The 21,326-nt window shown below is 44.8% G+C and overlaps 1 pseudogene; it reads right to left on the bottom strand.

Annotated features, from left to right (window-relative positions):
• Window positions 1-14,395: 14,395 nt before the first annotated feature.
• On the bottom strand, window positions 14,396-15,233 carry LOC100413009 (cysteine and glycine-rich protein 2 pseudogene; annotated as a pseudogene).
• Between the last annotated feature and the right edge of the window lie 6,093 nt (window positions 15,234-21,326).

Here is a 21,326-nt window from a genome sequence, read left to right on the forward strand (position 1 = left end):
CCCGGGAGGTGGAAGTTGCAGTGAACCAAGATCACGCCACTGCACTCCACCCTAAGCAATAGAGCAAGATTCCATCTCAAAATAAAAAAAAAGAAAAAAGAAAATACACAAAATTAGCCAGGCATGGTAGGGGGGTATCTGTAATCCCAGCTACTGGGGAGGCTGAGGCAGGAGAAGGAAGCTTGAACCCGGCAGAGGTTGCAGTGAGCTGAGATTGCGCCACTGCACTCCAGCCTGGGTGACAAAAGCAAAACTTTGTCTTAAAAAAGAAAAAAAAAAAAGGCTGGGTGCGGTGGCATACGCCTATAATCCCAGTACTTTGGGAGGCCAAGGTGGGTGGATCGCCTGAGGTCAGGAGTTCAAGCCCAGCCTGGCCATCATGGTGAAACCTCATCTTTAAAAAAAAAAAAAAGAACTGTTCAGCGTTGCATTAACTGGATCAGCAATGCCTAACCATGAGTCTCGAGCCCTAGAGGAGTGGAAGGTTAGGGCACAGAGTCTTTGCAAAATGTCTCTAAATCCTTAGTGCCCTAAGTATTGTCTGTAGAATGAAAATATGTTTTGCCTACATATGGACATTGTTACAATCTGTGTAGCTGCTGATGTGATAAATACAGTATAGCTTCCTTTAAATGAGTCACTGAAGTTTTGCTGTGCCTAGCATTTTTTTAGTTATGTATTTCTCAATCAAATCTTATCCTGGGCCGGGTGCAGTGGCTCACAGCTGCAATCCCAGCACTGTGGGAGGTTGAGGCAGGAGGATTGCTTGAGACCAGGAGTTCAAGACTAGCCTGGGCACATACTAAGACCCTATTGTTACAAAAAAAATAAGTAATGAAAAATAAATCAGATGTGGGGGCATGCAGCTGTGGTCCTAGCTATTCAGGAAGCTGAAGCAGGAGGATCACTTGAACCCAGGAGGTGGAGGCTGCAGTGAGTTACGACTGCACCACTGCACTTCTGCCTGGGTGACAGAGCAAGACCCTATAAAAAAATTTTTTTTCTATTATGTCTTTTCCTGGCTGAAACCATTTAACAGTTCCTCATTTCTCTCAGGATAAAGTCCAAATTTCCTCCTAGGCACAAGACTCTGTTAACCTTTCTTGGCATGGTGCCTGCTCTGACCCCTACTCCATCCACCAAACTCTGACATGAACTTTCTTCTAGGCCCTGGCATAGAGCCCTGGGGTCCAATTCACATATGCGGGCATCAACAGATCCAGAGCTCCTGAGTGGGAGAAATCCCCAAAGCTCCAGCGGGTGTCATGCCAGCTGAGGGCACCGGATGCGGTGGGCCTCCCTCCTCAGAGTAGCTTCTTCCGCCGGTCGCCATTGCATCAACCCTGCCTCACCATTGCCTCACCCAACACTCCACAAGCCAGTTTCTAAATTAAAGCCATTTTCTTTTCAGGGGCTTAAAAAATAAGGAATCCTGGAAATCACAAAGCTTCTTGATTATCAGTTTTCTGTGGACTTGCTTTCTTCATTGTTATTTGGAAACCCAAGGTCCATAATATCAGTGCCTTCACAGGCTATGTATGTGAATTATTTAACCCCTGGAGATAGTCAGAGAAAGCTGGATCGGGGAATGTTAAAAGTATTTTTCAGGCCAGGTGTGGTGGCTCACACCTGTAACCTCAGCACTTTGGTAGGCCAAGGCAGGCAGATCACTTGAGGTCAGGAGTTCAAGACCAGCCTGGTCAACATGGTGAAACCCCATCTCTACTAAAAATACAAAATTTAGCTGGGCATGGTGGCAAGAGCATATAATCCCAGCTACTTGGGAGGCTGAGGCATGAGAATCCCTTGAACCCGAGAGACAGAGGTTGCAATGAGCTGAGATGGCGCCACTGTACTCCAGCTTGAGCAACAGAATGAAATACTGTCTCAAAAAAAAAGTATTTCATTTTTCACTCCTTTCCCCACCTTAAAACCTTCCAAAAATGAAAAAGAGAAACAACTCCATTTTTAAAAACATGAAGAATAAAAGAGATTAATCACTCCACTTATTAATTTGAAATATTTTTACAACAAAAGAATGTATGTAGCATGTATGTACAGTTTAATAATAAAAATGAGCTGGGCATAGTGTCTCACGTCTGTAATCCTAGCACTTTGGAAGGCGGAGGTGGGCAGATCACCTGAGGTCAAGAGTTTGAGACTACCCTGGCCAACATGGTGAAACCCCGTCTTAAAAAATAAAAATAAAAAAATGAAAACATGTACCTATAAACCAGCTTTAAGAAAATGGAAGCCAGGCCTGGTGGTGTGCTTCTGTAGTCTCAGCTACTTGGGAGGCTGAGGCAGGAGGATCCCTTGAGTCCAGGAGTTCAAGGCCAGCCTGAGCAACATAGCAACACCCTGTCTCAAAAAAAAAAAAAAGAAAATGGAATTTAATTGGTGTCTTTGAAGGCTCCTGTGTGCCCCTCCTCAGTCACAACCTCTTCCTCTCCCTCCCGTGATAACCCCATCCTGAATTTGACTTAATAATTCCCTTCTTTTTATGAGTGTTAATTCTTGGTGCATATTTTCCCAAACAATGTTTCAGTTCTGGGGAACTTTTGCATTTTATATAAATGAAATCTTTGAGTCAGGTATATATTCTTCTGTGATTAACTTTTTTCACTTAACTGTGTGCTTTTGAGATTCAACTTCGGCGAGACATGCTGGCTTACATCTGTAATCCCAGCACTTGGAGAGGCCAAGGCAGGTGGATCACTTGAGATCAGGAGTTCAACACCAGCCTGGCCAACATGGTGAAATCCCATCTCTACCAAAAATACAAAAATTAGCCAGGCATGGTGGCATGTACCTGTTTTCTCAGCTACTTGGGAGGCTGAGGCAGGAGAATCGATTGAACCTAGGAAGTGGTGGAGGTAGCAGTGAGCCAATATTGTGCCACTGTACTCCAGCCTGGGTGATAGAGTGAGATCCTGACACACACACACACACAACTGCTACCATGTACAGTGATAATTTAACTCATTTTCATGGAAGCATTGTGTTCGATGATATGAGTATGTGACATTGTATTTACCCATCCTCCTGGTGACAGTCATTTGTATGTTTTTAGCTTTTTGCTATTACAGGCAGTGCTGAGCATTCTGGTACCTGTCTTCAGCTTCAATGGCAAGGGGCGGCACAATCCCAAACTGCCAAGCAAAGATAAAGGCGCTGTTCTGGAAGGCCCAATTTAATGGTCCATTGTTTAGGACCATAAGGTGAGCAGCTGGAATGACTCCAGAGAAGTCAGCTCCACCTGCAGGATGCTGGGAGTGGGAGAGGTGGAACTGAGAGAAAAGTGATGTGTAGATCCATGTTAACCATCTATGTCCCAGCCTCCCAGCTGAGAAAACTGCTGCTGGAGAGGGAGCCAGAGGAGAGGGACTAAGGGCAAGGTAATCATTAGAAAGTCTATCTTAGGGTCTGTTGCCATACTGACCTCTCACATCCTGAAAACCGGGGATATGGCCTCAGGTGGAGGAGAAAACACATTTGGTGATAGGTTGTTTAAAGAAAAAAAGGTAACTGAAAACTGTAGTCTGTTCCAGGTCACTTGCCTCATCTTTCTCTAGATTAACTTGTTGGTTTAAGATTAAGTTGTTGGTTTTGTTTTGTTTTGTTTTTTGAGGTGGGGTTTCACTATGTTGGCCAGGCTCGTCTTGAACTCCTGACCTTGTGATCCGCCCACCTTGGCCTCCCAAAGTGCTGGGACTACAGGCGTGAGCTACCACACTGGGCCTCTCTAGATTAGTTTTCAATCAATAGCTGGTCTCTTTCAAAGATGAGCAGAGATCAGAAAGACTTTTGCATAATTAATGAAGCTTCCAGTTAAACAAGCTGGTATTTATATCCTCCCCACCCAAAACCGTACTGAAATGACAGTGAAGGAATAGAAAAGGGCCTGTCTTCACTGGCACCCACATGAGTCAGGAGAAATCAGTAGCTGAGAGAAGCAACTATAAGATGGTAAAGTGCAGGAAGATAAAGTGTGACACATCTGCAGACTCCAATGAAGGCACCAGAGACTGTGTGTAAGGTGGGGGTGAAAACAGTTGAATATTCAATTGCTAGATGATAGGCCCCTTCCTCCACCCCCTAAGGTCAGGGTGACCACCAGCCTAAGCAGGAAACTGGGGACTCTGGCTTTGAAGAAACTAAATCTGAAACACTCTTTACTTAGGGACACAGACCTTAAGAGGGCCAGTAAAGTTATATGGAATTAGAAACACAGGAAAAGGAGAGGTCTGGCCAGGCACGGTGGCTCAAGCCTGTAATTCCAGCACTTTGGGAGGCTGAGGTGGGCGGATCACTTGAGGTCAGTAGTTTGAGACCAGCCTGACTAACATGGTACAACCCTGTCTCTACTAAAATACAAAAATTAGGCCAGGCACGGTGGATCAAGCCTGTAATCCCAGGACTTTGGGAGGTCGAGGCGGGTGGATCACGAGGTCAAGAGATCGAGACCATCCTGGTCAACGTGGTGAAACCCCGTCTCTACTAAAAATACAAAAAAATTAGCTGGGCATGGTGGTGCGTGCCTGTAGTCCCAGCTACCCAGGAGGCTGAGGCAGGAGAATTGCCTGAACCCAGGAGGCGAAGGTTGCGGTGAGCTGAGATCGCACCATTGCACTCCAGCATGGGTAAGAAGAGCAAAACTCCGTCTCAAGAAAAAAAAAAAAAACATACAAAAATTAGCCGGGCATGGTGCCACATGCCTGTGGTCCCAGCTGCTTGGGAGGCTTAGGCAGGAGAATGGCTTGAGCCCAGAAGGCAGAGGTTGCAGTGAACCAAGATCGTACCAGTGTACTCCAGCCTGGGTAACAGAGTAAGACTCTGCCTCAAAAAACAAACAAACACACAAACAAAAAAACATAGCATGTATATGATAATCTCATTTTGTGAGGAAAAATTATGCATATATCTGTCTAGAAGGCTAAATACCAAATGTTAACCATGGCAGGGGAAAAAGTAAATTTGTCCCCTGAATGGTGAAACTTCCAACCCCCTTCCTTCACTTTGCTCCTAGATCATAAGTGGTCCCCACCTGCTACAGCTTGAATGTGTTCCCCAAAGTTCATGTATTGAGATCATGATTCCCAATGCAACAGTGTTGAGAGGTGAGACTTTTTTTTTTTCCCCCAGAGAGGTGAAACTTTTAGGAAGTGAGTAGGTCATGAGGGCTCTGTCCTCATCAATAGATTAATGCTATCATTTCAAGAATATGCTAATTATAAAAGGATGAGTTAGGCTCCCTTCCTCGACCACTCTCTCTTGCCCTTCCACCTTCTGCCATGGGATGATGCCATAAGAAGGGCCGTATCAAATTCTGAGCAAATGCTGGCACCACATTCTTGGACTTCTCAGTCCCTAGAACCATGAGCCAATAACTTCCTGCTCTTTACAAATTACCTGGTCATAGGTATTCTGTGATAGCAGCACAAAATGGATAAGACATTTTGTCTTAAGCAAAAAGCAAATTAAAAACATACATCAGAATATTACTTTGTGGAAAACAGAGTCCAGTAAATACTTTATGATTTCAAAAAATGTATAGATGATGATTGATGAAAATGATAGAAATACAGTGATATAGTTTGGATCTGTGTCTCCATCAAATCTCATGTCAAATTGCAATTCCCAGTGTTGGAGGTAGGGCCTGGTGGGAGGTGATTGGATCATAGGAGCAAAGTTCTCGTGAATGGTTTGGAACCTTCCCCTCAGTGCTCTTCTTGTGATAGTGAGTGAGTGAGTGAGTTATGAGAAGTGGTTGTTTAAAAGTTTGTAGCAACTTTCTCCTTCTCTCTCCTCCTCTTGCTCCCACCATGTAAAATGTAAAATGCCTGCTTCCCCTTTGCCTTCCACCATAACTGAAAGCTCCCTGAGGCCTCCCCAGAAGGCAAGAAGAAGCTGCCATATTTCTTGTATAGCCTGCGAACCATGAGCCAGTTTAACCTCTTTTCTTTATAAATTACCTGGTCTCAGGTATTTCTTTGCAGCAGTGTGAGAACAGGCTAATACATACAGTCATGTTCTGCATAACAATGTTTTGATCAACAATGGACTGCATGTATGATGATGATCCCATAAGATTATAATAGACCTGAAAAATTCCTATTGCCTGGGACAAGATATGGAGGTGGGAGACAGGGATATCAGTGATGTGACCCTGTGTAGGCCTAGGCTAATGTGTTTGTGTCTTAGTTGTTTTTGTTTGTTTGCTTTTTGATACAAGGTCTCCACCCAGGCTAGAATGCTTACTGCAACCTCAAATTCCTGGGCTAAAGCAACGCTCCCACCTCAGCTTCCCAAAGTGCTGGGATTACAAGTGTGAGCCACCATGCCTGGCCACTTTTTTCTATTTTTTTTTTCCTTTTTTTTCAGATTTTTAATTTTCTTTTCTTTCTTTTTTTTGAGACAGAGTTTCACTCTTATTGCCCAGGCTGGAGTGCAGTGGCACTATCTTGGCTCACCACAGCCTCCACCTTTCAGGTTCAAGCAAATCTCCTGCCTTAGTCTCCTGAGTAGCTGGGATTTCAGGCATGCACCACCATGCCTAGCTAATTTTGTATTTTTAGTAGAGACAGGGTTTCTCCATGTTGGTCAGGCTGGTCTTGAACTCCTGACCTCAGGTGATCCATCCGCCTCAGCCTCCCAAAGTGCTGAGATTACAGGCGTAAACCACCATGCCCAGCCCACTTTTTTCTATTTAAAAAAATTTTATTTTTAAAAACTTTTGGGCCAGGCACAATGGTGTGAGCCTGTAATCCCCCAACATTTTGGGATTACACTTGAGCCCAGGAGTTTGAGACTAGCCTGGGCAGCATAGTGAGACTTCTACAAAAAAATAAACAAGTTTAGCAAGGTGTAGTGGTGTGTGCCTGTAGTCCCAAACTACTTGGGCAACTAAAGTGAGAGGATCGTTTGAGCCCAGGAGGTCAAGGTTGCAGTGAGCCAAGATTGAGCCACTGCACTCCAGCCTGCACAACAGAGGGAGAGCCTGTCTCAAAAACAAAACAAAACAAAACAAAAAACTTTTAGCTAGGTGTGGTGTCTCATACCTGTAATCCCAGCACTTTGGGAGTCTGAGGCTAGAGGATCACCTGAGCCTGGGTGTTCGAGATTAGCCTTGGCAACATCCTAAGACCTTGACTCTACAAAGAAAACTTTAAAAATTAGCCCAACATGGTAGCATTCACCTATACTCCCAGCCACTGGGTAGAAGGTTAGGGGCTGAGGTGGGAGGATCACTTGAGCCCAGGAGGTTGAGGCGACAGTGAGCCCTGATCATGTTACTGTACTCCAACCTGGGTTACAGACTGAGACCCTGTCTCAAAAGAGAAAAAGAAAAAAAAAGAAAAGAAAATAGGAATAGGTTATAAAACAAGGGTAAAAAAGACATAAAATATGTTCGTGGGTTTTTTTTGCTTTTTTTTTTTTTTTTTTTGAGATGGAGTTTCACTCTTGTTGCCCAGGATGGAGTGTAGTGGAGGGATCTCAGTTCATTGCAACCTCTGCTTCCTGGGTTCAAGTGATTCTCCTTCCTCAGCCTCCCAAGTAGCTGGGATTATAGATGCCTACCACCACACCTGGCTAATATTTTGCATTTTTTTTTAGTAGAGACAGGGTTTCATCATGTCTGGTGAGGCCAGGCTGGTCTTGAACTCCCGACCTCAGGTGATCCACCTGCCTTGGCCTCCCAAAGTGCTGGGATTACAGGCGTGAGCCACCATGCCCGGCCAATGTGTTTGTGTTTTGCGCTAAGAATTATTACAAAAGAGTAAAAAAGTTTTTTAAAATTAAAAAGTTCATAGAGTTAAAAGATATAGTAAGCTAAAATTCATTTATTATTGAAGAAAGAAATGTTTTATGTATTTGTTTACTTATTTTTATTTTTATTTTTTTTGAGACGGAGTTTCACGGTTGTTACCCAGACTGGAGTGCAATGGCACGATCTTGGCTCACCGCAACCTCTGCCTTCTGGGTTTAGGCAATTCTCCTGCCTCAGCCTCCCGAGTAGCTGGGACTACAGGCGCGCACCACCATGCCCAGCTAATTTTTGTATTTTTAGTAGAGACGGGGGTTTCACCATGTTGACCAGGATGGTCTCGATCTCTTGATCTCATGATCGACCCCCCTTGGCCTCCCAAAATACTGGGATTATAGGCGTAAGCCACCGTACCCAGCCTGTATTTGTTTATTTTTGAGACGAGTCTCACGCTGTTGCCCAGGCTGGAGTGCAGTGGCATGATCTCAGCTCACTGCAAACTCCACTTCCTGGATTCAAGTGATTCTCCTGCCTCAGCCTCCTGAGTAGCTCGAAGTACAAGCATGCACCATCACACCCAGCTAATTTTTATATTTTTAGTAGAGACAAGGTTTCACCATGTTGGCCAGGCTTCTCTCAAACTCCTGATCTCAGGTGATCCACACACCTCAGCCTCCCAAAGGACTGGGATTAGAGGCTTGAGCCACCATGCTTGGCAAAAGAAACATTTTAAATATAAATTTAGTACAGCCTAGTGTACAGTGCTTACAGAATGTACAGTGGTGCACAGTAATGTTGTAGGCCTTCACATTCACTCACCCAGAGCAACCTCCAGTCCTTCAAGCTCCACTCCTGGTAATTGTCCTATTCAAGTGAACCATGTTTTATCTCTTATACTGTTGTTTTACTGTACTTTTCTACGTATAGACAAAATATTTACCATCACTTTAGAATTGCCTACAATATTCAGTACAGTAGCATGCTATGTAGCTCTGTGGCCCAGTAGCAATAGGCTATACCATACTGCCTACATGTATAGCAGGCTGTACCACCTAAGTTTCTATAAGTATTATACATTCTATGATGATCACACGATGGCAAAATTACCCTAATAATGCGCTTTGCAAAATGTTTCCCTGTATTGATACATCACTGTTCAAAAGATGTATATTTGGCCCGGCCTGGTGGGCATGGTGGCTCACGCCTGCCGGGAATTTGGGAGTCTGAGGTGGGCAGATTACTTGAGGTCAGGCATTATTTAATTATTTGAGATTATTTGAGAGCAGCCTGGCTAACATGGTGAAACCCCGTCTTTCCTGAAAAATACAAAAATTAGCTAGGTGTGGTGGCGTGCCTCTGCAATCACAGCTACTCAGGAGGCTGAGGCAGGAGAATCAGTGAGCCAAGATTGTACCGCTTGCACTGCAGCCTGGATGACAGAGCAAGACGCCCTCTCAAAAAAAAAAAAAAAATGGGTTTGGTGTTCCTAAAGTAGAAAACACAATCAATGGAACAGAAAAAAAAAAAATTCACAGATGTTTTCCTGAAATAAAGATTTGAATCAACAGATTGAAAGAATAGACCATATTCCAGGAAAAAAACCGATACCAATTGATCATGGCAAGGGTTGCTAGAGTTTCTCCAGTATGCATTCTTCCTTCTTCCATAATAGTATTTTTAGCTGAATATAGGACTATTTTTAGCAGAATAAAGACTATCACCCAGTATGCCTTGAATTTTAGTGAGGTCATGTGATCAAGTTCTGTAGCCAGTGGGATTAAAGATTAATATGTGCAACTTCTGGGTATATACTTAAAAGGAAGAAATGTGCTCTTTCCTTTCCCTTTTTCTATTCAATGGAATATATACCAGAAGTCCATGTGGACAAAGGTAACACCCTGGGGATGGTGGGATAAGAAAACAGAAACATCCTGAACCTCTGATTATTTCATTAGAGCATTGTAGCTATACTATTTTAGCTCATATTGTTAAATGAGAAACAAATACATCTATATTTTTTAAAGTCACTGTTATTTGGGGTTTCTGCCTGAATTTATATCCTATATAATACAATGATTTGGACCAGGCATGGTAGCTCACGCCTGTAATCCCAGCACTTTGGGAGGCCGACGCAGGTGAATCATGCAGTCAAGAGATCAAGACCATCCTGGCTAACATGGTGAAACCCCTTCTCTACTAAAAATACAAAAAATTACCTGGGCATAGTGGTATGTGCCTGTAGTCTCAGTTACTTGGGTGGTTGAGGCAGGAGAATAGCTTGAACCAGGGAGGTAGAGGTTGCAGTAAGCCAAGATCGAACCATTGCACTCTAGCCTAGCATCAGAGCAAGACTCCATCTCAAAAAAAAAAAAAAAAAATACAGTGATTTGGACATATGTTGATGAAGATGCTGAATTTCAGAGATAAAGAAGGAATTTTAATTGTATCAGGTAAATTAAGCAAGTTCCATGTTAGAAGTAAAAGTCAGCCCCCAAAGTAACACAATCAACATCAGAAGACAAAGAAGCTATGTCTACATTGAGGGAGAGAATGACCCAAGAATTTTTTTTTATGCATTTGCCCTTGAAGTATAAAGACACAGCTGTTGAAGCATACAAGAACCCGTGAGACTTACATGGGTTTAAAGAAAGTGTACTTGATAATGAAATCCCACCAACGAAGGGATGACTCCAAAAACAGGAGTGGAGAGGTCAAGATAGAAGAAGAATAATGCACACCAGGTAATTTTTTTTGAGATGGAGATTTGCCCTTGTTGCCCAGGCTGGACTGCAATCTTGGCTCACCGAAATCTCTGCCTCCCCAATTCAAGTGATTCACCTGCCTCAATCTCCCAAGTAGATGGGATTATAGGCATACGCCACCACGTATTTTTAGTAGAGACAGGGGTTTCTCCATGTTGGTAAGGCTAGTCTCAAATTCCCGACCTCAGGTGATCCATCCGCCTTGGTCTCCCAAAGTGCTGGGATTACAGGAGTGAGCCACTGCACCCCACCACACCAGGTAAATTTAAATACAGAACTGACCAGACAACTGTGGGGATTGTGGTAAAAATGGGATTTAAATATTATTAACCCTTTTTAGGTGAAAATGATAAAACCAACATAATTAGAAGGAGGAAGCAAGGGGAGAGGAAATGCGGAAAAGTGTATTCATTTTTCTCATGTTTCTTGGCTGAAAGTCAATAGATATTGACAAGAGTTGAAACATATTGTTTTTAAAAATAACTCAAAACTCCTGATGTTATCTTTTCCCTTAATTTAAAGGGTTATTTTTAGGAAGCTGTATTTCTTATTGTCAAGAAATATTTTCTAAAGTTTAGTCTTCCTCCTGTTAAATGTCATGCTTTTGTTTTTTAAGAAAATGTGGGCCGGGCTTGGTGACTCATGCCTACGATCCCAGCACTTTGGGAGGCTGAGGAGGGTGGATCACCTGACGTCAGTAGTTTGATATCAGCTTGACCAATTTGGCAAAATCCTGTCTCTACTAAAAAATACAAAAATTAGCTGGGCGTGCTGGCGGGTGCCTGTAATCCCAGCTACTCGGGAGGTTGAGGCAGGATAATCGCTTGAATCCAGGAGGCGGAGGTTGCAGTGATCATGCCGCTGCACTCCAGCCTGGAGGACAGAGAGTCCATCTCAAAAAAAAAAAAAAAAAAAAAAGTAAAAAGAAAAGAAAATATGATGTCATTTTTTGGTAATGCTGTTATGGGTTTTCCCATTCTCTGTAAAGTATTTCTCTGTAAAGTGTCACTTTACACTTTACAGAGTGTGTGTGAGATGTGCGCACACACACAAACACACGCAATCTTTCTTTGTTTCTTTTCCTTTTTTTTTTTTTTTTTCTGAGACAGAGTCTTGCTCTGTTGCACAGGCTGCAGTGGCGAAACCTCTGCCTCCCAGTTCAAGCGATTCTCCGGCCTCAGCCTCCCAAGTAGCTGGGGTTACAGGCGTGAGTCACCACGCCCGGCCCTCAATCTTTCTTTCTTTTTTTTTTTTTTGAGACGGAGTTTCGCTCTTGTTACCCAGGCTGGAGCGCAATGGCGCGATCTTGGCTCACCGCAACCTCCGCCTCCTGGGTTCAGGCAATTCTCCTGCCTCAGCGCCACCGCGCCCGGCCAATCTTTCATTCTCATTCTTGTATGTATATTTACATAGAAACATCTGGAATGATAGTCACTAAATGTCAATCGTGAATTATCTCTGAGTGGAGGAATTCAGATCAAATTAATTTTGTTCTGAATCAAAACAAAAAAAATCAAATTTAATTTTGTTTTTTACTTTTTTTCTTGAAAACCAAAATGGTTACTCCATAGTGAAAATAAATTTACTTGCCGGGCGGTGGCTCAAGCCTGTAATCCCAGCACTTTGGGAGGCTGAGGCGGGTGGATCACGAGGTCAAGAGATCTAGACCATCCTGGTCAACATGGTGAAACCCCGTCTCTACTAAAAATACAAAAATTAGCTGGGCATGGTGGCGAGCACCTGTAATCCTAGCTACTCAGGAGGCTGAGGCAGGACAATTGCCTGAACCTAGGAGGCGGAGGTTGAGGTTAGCCGAGATCGTGCCATTGCACTCCAGCTTGGGTAACAAGAGCGAAACTCCGTCTCAAAAAAAAATAAATAAATAAAAATAAATAAATTTACTTATTGGCACACCCACTCAAAATTTGCTTTAAAACTAACGCAGTGGATGTTGCCCGCTGAATGTAATTCCATCATATGAATGTAATGGCAAATTCTCTATTGTTAGATAGTAAGGCCATTTCTAATTTTTTTGCTAGTACAAACAGTTTGCTAGGATCCTTAACTATTTCTTCAATAGAGATTTCTGGAAGAATTGCAGTGTCAAAGGGAATGTAAATTCTCTAAGTGTTTTGTGTGTATTACCAAGTTGCCTGCCAGAGAGGCCCATCTAGTTACACATTCTCACTGGCAGTTCAGGGAAGAGTTCTTTCCCCCTCCCTTTTCCCCCCTCCTCCCCACTGAAAAGAAAAAAAAAAAGAAAAAAAGAGTTTTTGCCTCTCCAAAGTTCTTCCAGGCCACATTAACTCGGAAACTTCTTCCCAGTGCCTGGAGAAATGCCCTTACTAATGAAGACTTAGAGTGTTGTGCGTGCCCCAAGAGAGTGGCTGGTGAAGCAGGGTTTGGGGCCTTCTAAAGAAATCTTGGTTCATCCCAGAGTCCAGGCACATGACCGAATGGACAGGTCGAGCCTGGATACCTGTGCTTTGCTCTGCCACTCATCTCCAGTTTCCCTCCAGACTCTGCTTCTCAAAGTTGCCTCCCTGTAGCACTGAAGCAGGAATGGCAGCAGGAACCGAACCTCTCGAACACTGAACTGTGAAGGAATGGGTGACTCATTTGGCCAGGAGCAAGGCGGCATAGCTGCTCAACAGCCAAGCTCGTCTAACAGAGAGAAGTCCTGCCCTTATATAGGCTTACAACTGGGTTTACAGCTTTAGAAATTACATGTGAAAGGGTCTTGGTCCATGGAGTAGACCAAGTAGACCAAGAGTAGGCGTGGGGTGGGGGTTTGATCTTGTTTAAGTAAAAACAATGCCTTCTGAAAAGATTCCTCCACACCATGCCTGCGATCTATAGGAGGGCGTTTAAGGTGTCTCCTGGTCTGCCAGCCTTTATTCCTCCTATTAAAATGTAGGGTGGAAGTCAAGGGGGAGGTGATTTTAGATGCTTAAGGGTGATAAGGCTCTCCTCCCTCACCACCTGCTTGTTCCTGACCCCATGTGGTATTTATTGATTGATTAATTCATTGATTGTATAATTGGGGTCTTCTCACTATGTTGCATAGGCTGGTCTCACACTCCTGGACTCAAGCAGTCCTCCTGCCTCAGCCTCCCAAAAGCTTGGCTTATAGATTTGAGCCACTGCATGTGGCCCCACATCGTATTTCCTTTCCTTTCCTATTTCTTTTTTTTGAGATTGAGCCTTGCTCTGTTGCCCAGGCTGGAGTGCAGTGGCACACTCTCAGCTCACTGCAACCTCTACTCCCAGGTCCAGGTGATTCTCCTGTCTCAGCCTCCCAAGTAGGTGGGTCTACAGATATCTGCCACCACTTGGCTAATTTTTTAAATCATTAATTAATTTATGTAAGGACTTTTAGGCTGACTGACCGCCCCATGGACACCATCTTAACCTCAGTGACCTGAACGGGCCCTCCAGATGAGTTCCTGGAAAATCTAAAGTAACTGTAAGACCATGAAAAGAGAAAGAAATGATCAACCCCTGAGGTGCCTACGTAACTTGAAGACATTCTCTATTGTTCCTTATTCCCGCCCCTATTAATAAGCCCATTGGACTTTCTAACCCACCTTGGTCAACCTCGTGACTCCACACAGTACAACCCCCTCCCAGCTTGCAAAAATGGCCCTAAACTATAACCTTCCACTGCCCACCCCAAACCTATAAAACCAACTCCTATTTTACCACCCTTTGCTGACTCCCTTTTTGGCCTCAGCCCACCCGAACCCAGGTGAATAAACAACCATGTTGCTCACACAAAGCCTGTTTGGGAGGTCTCGTCATTCAGTGCACGTGTTTTTTTTTTTTTTTTTTGGAGCTGAAGTTTTATTTAAAACGTAAAAGAAATGTTCCCCCAAAATGCTGGTGAACAAAGCAAAAGGATACGACACAGTGCTCTCTTCCTAGGAGTTAGTCATCCTATCCGAGTACAGCGTAATACACAGTACTTAATGCTGGTAGAATTTCACAGTAGTTTAGGGTTAAAGATTTATCTGTGCCTAGATTATGAAGAGATTCTCAGTGTGTGATGATGAGTTCTGGGTTTACACCTTACTGGGCATGAACAAGAGCCCCTGCTCCTTGGCCGTAGCCAAATCCCTTGGGCCCAAAGTTCTTTGCATAGCATCCTTTACAATAGATTTCATCTTCTTTTTCAGTCAGAGTTGTTGATTCAAGACTCTTCCCACACTTTGCGCATCGGAAACAGTTTTTGTGCCAGGGCTTTCCAGCTCCAATGATCTTCTCGGCAGCATATACAGAATCCCCACATCTGGAACACTTCTCTGCACCTCCATATTTCTGAGCAAATTTAGAAGTGTTTGGATTTGTTGTATGCCTGTGAGGCTGAACACTCTCTAGTTTGATGCCCAGCCTCTCGCCACGGTCCATGTTAAGCGTGCCAGCGCTCTGGCCGTAACCGTAGCTGTTTGGCCCATACTTCTTTCCATAGCAGGATTTGCAGTAGCTCTCTTCATCATGAATTGCCACTGTTGTGCTATCTAATTTTTTCCTGCAAACCATGCAGAGAAAGCAGCAGCGGTGGAAGCTCCTGCCATCACACTGCACCTCTTCTGCGTGGTACACGGTCCTCCTGCAGGCCCCACACTTGTTTCCACCGCCCCAGACAGGCATTTTGAGTTAGAGGCGGGAGCACGCACCGCAGGCGGAGCTAGCGAGGATGGGCTGGAGGGAGAGTACAGAGAGTCTGAGATCCCCAGTGTGAGTGTTTTAACAATTTTTTTTTGAGACAGAGTTTCGCTTTTGTTACCCAGGCTGGAGTGCAATGGTGCGATCTCGGCTCACCGCAACCTCCGCCTCCTAGGTTCAGGCAATTCTCCTGCCTCAGCCTCCCGAGTAGCTGGGATTACAGGCACGCGCCACCATGCCCAGCTAATTTTTTGTATTTTTAGTAGAGACGGGGTTTCACCATGTTGACCAGGTTGGTCTCGATCTTTCGACCTCGTGATCCACTCGCCTTGGCCTCCCAATGTGCTGGGATTACAGGCTTGAGCCACCACGCCCGGCCCCGGTGGTATCTTTTAGGGAGTTCTGTGGTGTGAATGGATTGCCATTTGGTTTTTCCTGCAGCTGACAGTATCCAGCATTCTCAGGTCTTCTCAGTGATCACTGATTTCTAGCTTCCAAAATCATGTGGCTATGTCTCTTCACAAGTTCTCTTTGTTCTTATGCATTTCTATTTACAAATTCCTTCACCAGCATGTTAGTGGATTCCAGAGAGGAAATATCCATTGATTTCTGCCACCTTTTTGTTGTTGAAGTTTTACATAAAGAAATATATTTGACTCTCAAACATGAGGCAAAAAACCCTGGGAGAGTGACACATTGGCCCCTGTTAAGTGACACATTGGTCCGTTTTGAGTCAGGTGTCCCAGTCTACCAATTAATTTTGGCAAGAGGCGTACAGCACTATGATTGGTGTGGGAACAGGCCCCTGTCCCAAGAAGGACCAACAGTGTGGCAAGGACAGTGGAGACACACACGGTGGCTCCCACGGTGACAGAGATGGAGAAGGACAATCCCTAGAAAAGGGACCCGACCCAGCTCCTGGGTAGAAGCCGATGTCCAAAAGAAACCTGATGCTCACTGCCACTGGATGGGATGAGGGAGCGGACAGGACCTCTCTGCGTGTGACTGTAGGTATGAGATAATCCTATTTGGGAATAACATCAAGAAACTAAATTTGAGACCTGTTGTGAAAGTGAGATCCAGACCCTGAAGAGGGAGACCTAAGCATCTGAGACCATCTCCCCTTGACTTCCACACTGAGTTTCAATAGGAGAAGTAAAGGCTGGCAGACCGGGCACCACCTTAATCGCCTTCCTATAGATCGCAGGCATGGTGTGGAGGAATCTTTCCAGGAGGCATTGTATTTCGAGCTTGGCTGTCAGGCAGCTATGCCGCCTTGCTCCCAGCCGAATAAATCACCCCTTCCTTCCTCGTTTGGTGTTTGAGAAGTCTGTTTCACCACCTTTCCTGCTTCAACCCCACTGCCATCCTGCCTGCCGCCCTAGCCTCCATGCTAGAGGAGCCACGTGGGACCTAGGAGAAAACATGGTCTGTTTGAGAATCTGGTCTAAATGACTCTCTCCTGGAATTTATTTTGGCTATATGAGTAAACAGAGATGTTCCCAAATGTGGAATCCTTAGCCTTCTGCTCTTTTTTCTCTACACAGATTCAGTGATTACATCTCTGTGGGTATCTGTAAACCCCTGCCGACCTCTCCCTGACCTTCAGCCCCACACTTCCACCTGCCTGAGGAACTGTTGTCTCACCCATGCTGGCCCCAAGATTCAGTGCTCCAAATTGACCTCATCATTCTTGCACCTCCCAGGCTTGAAACCTGGGAATTATCTTCATCTTCTACCTCTCCCTTGCACAGACACCCAATTAGTCACCATCTTAATCATCTGCTGCCGGTAATGACTATGACATTTTATCCTATTGTATCTGGCAGTGAGATGGCAGTGGCTGTCAAGCTGACACGCAAATCAGGCAGAATAAAACCCCACCCAGAAAAGGCTGGCATCAACATGGAACTCTGTTACAAACATCAAAAGCAGTCTACGTGGGCTGGGTACAGTGGCGCATGCCTGTAATCCCAGCATTTTGGGAAGCCGAGGCAGGAGAATCACTTGAGCCAAGGAGCTCAAGACCAGCCTGAGCAACAGAATGAGACCTAATTTCTTTTATTTATTTGTTTTTAATTTTCTTTTTTTGAGATAGAGTCTTATAAAAACAAAAATAAAAAAAATAAAAGAGATAGAGTCTTACTCTGTTGCTCAGGCTGGAGTGCAGTGACGTAATCTCAGCTCACTGCAACCTCTGCCTCCCAGGTTCAAGCAATTCTCCTTCCTCAGCCTCCTGAGTAGTTGGGATTACAGGCATGCACCACCACACCCTACTAATTTTTTGTATTTAGTAGAGACAGGGTTTCACCATGTTGGTCAGGGTGGTCTTGAACTCCTGACCTCAAGTGATCCTCCCTCCTCAGCCTCCCAAAGTGCTGCATTACAGGTGTGAGACACCATGCTGGCCAAGATCCCATTTCTATTACGTACATAATTAGCTGGGTGTGGTGGCTTTTGCATCTGTAGTCCCAGACGTTCGGGAGGCAGAGGTGGGAATTTGAGGCTGCAGCGAGCCATGATCACACTACCACACTCCAGCCAGGACAACTGAACGAGACCCTGTCTCAAAAAAAAAAAAAAGTATGGCAGGGCATGGTGGCTCATGCCTGTAATCCCAGCACTTTGGGAGGCTGAGGCAGGTGGATCACAAGGTCTGGAGCTAGAGACCAGCCTGACCAACATGGTGAAATCTTGTCTCTATAAAAAAAAAGCTGATCCAAGAATGATTCGTGAATCAGGCAGTCTCCCGAGCCAGAGTAGGCCCAGAGACTACAGTGTAGCCACGAGGTAGAAGATTTATAGACAGATAAAAGAAAGTGACAAACAAAATGAAAGTGAGGTACAGAAACAGCCGGATTGGTTACAGCTTCACATTTGCTTTATTTGAACACAGTTTGAAGAGTTGGCCACATTTGATTGGCCAAAACTCAGTGATTGGCACAAGAGTGGATTAGTCTGTTTACACTACCATTTAGGCTACAGTTCATGATGTACAGAGAGACCTTTAGGCCAATTAAAATACGCAAGGAGGCAGCTTCAAGATAAACTTAATTTAACATTTCCTAGACACTAAAGCTGTTGAATAGATGAGGCTTAAAGAGGCTAGGTTAGTTTCCTGAGGCCACATAATTTAGTAAATTTAGAACTCAGTGTTAACTCATTTCCCCAAGGTCACAGAGTAAGGGGCAAAGGCAATTTGTACATTACACATGTACACATGGCATGACGCCACAGAGCATTCCACCTCCCCATCCCTGTCTCCCCAAGGCCAACACTAGTCAATAGCTCCACCCCAAGATGCACTCCACAGCCACTTTCCTGGTTTAGAAAGCAGAAAGGAAAAAAAATTACCAATCACTCAGAACCCAGAGATCACCATGTTTATTACATTATTTTATTTCAGTCTTTTCTATGACATTTGTGTGTACTAGAGATCACCGTTATAATCCAGGCCACAACTGGGCACAGTGGCTCACATCTGTAATCCCAGCACTTTGGGAGGCTGAAGTGGAAGGATTGCTTTAGCCCAAAAGTTCGATACCAGCCTGGGCAACAAAATGAAACCCTGTCTCTACAAAAGAAAAATTTAAAAATTAGCCAGGCATAGTAGTACATGCCCGTGGCCCCAGCTACATGGGAGGCTGAAGCAGGTGGATCACTTAACCCCAGGAAATCAAGGCTGCAGTAAGCCATGTTCATGCCACTGCACTCCAACCTGGATGACAAGAGAAAGACCCAATTTCAAAAAAAAAAATTATAACGATAGTCACAAATCCTGGGTTCTAATCTTCTGATCCCAACAGGAAGGAAGTGAAGGCATGTAAAGGCAAAGAAAGACAGTCAGGCTTTGACCAGAGGAAACAAAGAGAGGTGGTCTCTCCCAGAAGGGGACAGACAAGCAAGAAGGGACAAGGAGATCCGAGGGCAGGAATGGAGGCAGGGTGGGGAGGAGGGGGAACTGGGACCCTGGGGGCAGTGACAGGTAAGATGAGGTAGGAGGAAGGTGTAGACAGCTATGAACATCCAGGTGGTTGCTGGAGGAGGCTGGACCAGCTGTACACAGCTAAGCCTGTCCTGGTCAGCAATATTTGGCACAAATGCCAAGATTACCTGCAACTCTGAGACAAGTAATCACCTTCATCCTGGCAGCAAGATATGCTGACCTTGTGAGCGCCCGGCCTGCTCAGCTTTTAAATTTAATTCAGCTGAAGCTTTTCTTTTAACAGGAACTATGTACCAGACACTATTCTACCTGCTAGGTTCTAGCAGGAAACAATTCAGGCAAATTCTTCATCCTCTTGGAGTTTTTATAGTCTAGAGAGAAGAGGGACATAATAAATAACCAGGAAGCGTGGTGACTCATGCCTGTAATCCCAGCACTTTGGGAGGCTAAGACAAAAGAATCGCTCGAGCCCAGGAATTCAAAAACAGTCTGGGCAATATAGTGAGACCTCCATATCTAAAAAAAATTTAAAAATTAGCCAGGCATTGTGGCACGCACCTGTAGTTCCATTTACTCAAGAGGCTGAGGCTGGAGGATGGTTTGAGCCTGGGAGATGGAGGCTGCAGTGAGCCATGATCACACCAGAGCACAAGACCCTGTCTCAAACGAAACAAAACAAAAAAAGGCCAGGCCAGGTGTCTCACACCTGTAATCCCAGCACTTTGGGAGGCCAAGGTGGGCAGATCACCTGAAGTCAGGAGTCCAAGACCAGATTGACCAATATGGCAAAACCCTGTCTCTGCTAAAAATACAAAAATTAGCCAGGCACTGTAGCAGACATCTATAATCCCAGCTACTTGGGAGGCTGAGGCAGGAGAGTCGCTTGAATCCGGGAGGTGGAAGTTGCAGTGAGCTGCTGAGATCACACCACTCCACTCCAGCCTGGATGACAGAGTGAGACTCTATCTCAAAAAAAAAAAAAAAAAAAAAGGAATAAAGAAAAAGAAACCAAGTAATATGTGATATTTTATTTTTATATATGTGCACTAATGTGTACATGTACACATACACACATAATATGAAAAAAATGCAAAGAGGAAGAATCTAGAATGTGGAATGTGGGAAGACTTGCCTGTCTTAGAGTAGTGTGGGGAGGCCTCGCTGAGGGGTGACGTCTGAGCAGAGATCAGAAGGAAACAGAAGAGCCAGCTTTGTGAGTGTTTGGGGGAGAGAATTCCAGGCCAAGAAGACAGCAATGCACTCAAGGCAAGAGTGAGCTTGCAGTGTCTGAGGCCATTGTGGCAGGGGTCAAGGGAAAAGGCAGTGGCAGGAGATGGAGCCACTGAGGTGGCAGTGGGCCAGATCACACAAGGCCTGGTAGGCCGTGGTCAAGACTGCAGTGGCTAGGATTAGTGGCAGCAGGGGCAGTGGTAGGTATATTTTGAAGGTAGAGCCAACAGGGTTTGCTGATTTTTTTTTTTTTGAGACAGGGTCTTGCTCTTGTCACTCAGGTTGGAGTACGGTGGTTGCGATCTCAGCTCACTACAGCCTCGACCTCCCAGGCTCAGGGGATCCTCCCACCTCAGCCCCCCAAGTGGTTGGGTGTACATGCCAGCACCACCAAGCCCAGCTAACTTTTGTATTTTTTGTAGAGACGGGGTTTTGCCATGTTGCCCAGGCTGGCCTCAAACTTTTGTACTCAAGTGATCCTCCTGCCTCAGCCTCCCAAAGTGTTGGGCTTACAGGCATGAGCCACCATGTCTAGCCTTGCTGGGATATTAAATGTCAATTGTGAGTAAACGAAACCGTTCAAGGAAGAGTCCTTTTCTGGTTTTGGTCTGAGCATGGAGAAGGTGAAGATAGCATTTACTGAGCTAGGGAAGGCTGCAGAAGGAGCAGGTCTGGGATAAAAACAAAAGTTTAATTTTGGATATTGACGCCCAGGTCAAGGTGTTAAGTAGGCAGTTGGATATTCAAACCCGGAGTTCAGGGGACAGGTCAGGACTAGAGATACAAATTTAGGGTAAGTCAGCATAGAGAGATTGATCTTAAAACCATGAGTCTGGATGAGGTCACCTGGAGTGTGAGCAAGGGCAGAGAAGGACTGACTCCTGGGGCCCTGTAGTATTTTGACATCAGGAAAATGAAGAGAAACCAGAAATACATATGGGGAAGGAGGAGCCAG

Source organism: Callithrix jacchus, chromosome 14 (assembly GCF_049354715.1).
Source record: "Callithrix jacchus isolate 240 chromosome 14, calJac240_pri, whole genome shotgun sequence".
Lineage (NCBI taxonomy): Eukaryota > Metazoa > Chordata > Mammalia > Primates > Cebidae > Callithrix > Callithrix jacchus.